The sequence below is a fragment of the Puma concolor genome, chromosome B2 (genome assembly GCF_028749965.1).
Source record: "Puma concolor isolate L17-30 chromosome B2, mPumCon1.1.hap2, whole genome shotgun sequence".
Classification (NCBI taxonomy): Eukaryota; Metazoa; Chordata; class Mammalia; order Carnivora; family Felidae; genus Puma; species Puma concolor.
This window is the reverse complement of record NC_141671.1, coordinates 2,615,770-2,616,591: the sequence shown is the minus strand read 5'-3', so window position 1 is coordinate 2,616,591 and position 822 is coordinate 2,615,770. Positions and strand designations below refer to the sequence as shown.

General features: G+C 36.7%; 1 non-coding gene across 1 annotated transcript; it reads left to right on the top strand.

Moving 5' to 3' along the window:
* The first annotated feature begins 298 nt into the window (after positions 1–298).
* On the top strand, positions 299–406 carry LOC112853813 (U6 spliceosomal RNA). Its single transcript, XR_015251761.1, has one exon. It is a non-coding gene; the product is annotated as a U6 spliceosomal RNA (small nuclear RNA).
* The last annotated feature ends 416 nt before the right edge of the window (positions 407–822 follow it).

Genomic DNA, 822 nt, shown 5'->3' with positions numbered 1-822 from the left:
AAAGTAGTACAAGCTAAAGGCATCCAACTTCCTGACTCTCAGTATATTATACAGCTCTAGGAAGGAAATCAGTATGATACTGGCTAAAGGAATAGACCCATACACCAAAGGAACAGAATGAACAGCCCAGAAATAAACCCACCCATAGACAGACAACTAACATTTGACAAAGGAGTCAAGCCTATTCATGGGGAAACATAGTCTCTTTTAAAAATGGTCATGAGAAACCTGGGCAACTACATGCAGAGAAATGACATTGGAGGCCCTATATCACACCACTCACAAAAATTCATTTGAGTGCTCACTTAGGCAGCAAACTATTAAAATTAGAACAATACAGAGAAGATTACCATGGCCCCTGAGCAAGGATAACATGCAAAAGGTATCTGAAATGTGTTAAGATGTAAGCATAAGACCTGAAATTTTAAGACTAAAAGAAGATGATATAAAGAAAACCACTCAACATTGGGTACGTTGATAGTTACCAAATGAGGGTGTTCTTTCATTATCCTAACTACAAACACAGCCCACCATTTGTGACCCAAATTTCAATCCAGAGCCTGAATATGATACCAAAAGCACTTAGCAACAACAACAACAAAATTAATAAGTGGGACTACATCAAACTAAAAAGCTTCTGTTCAGAAAAAAAAAAATGAACAAAATAAAAAGTCAATCAATAGAATGGGAGAAAATATTTACAAATGTTCTACCTGATAACGTGTTACTATCCAAAACTCATCCAAATCAGTAATATAAATAAAAGGCAATTCCATCTTTAAAAAGGGAAGAGGAGGGGCGCCTGGGTGGCTCAGTCGGTTA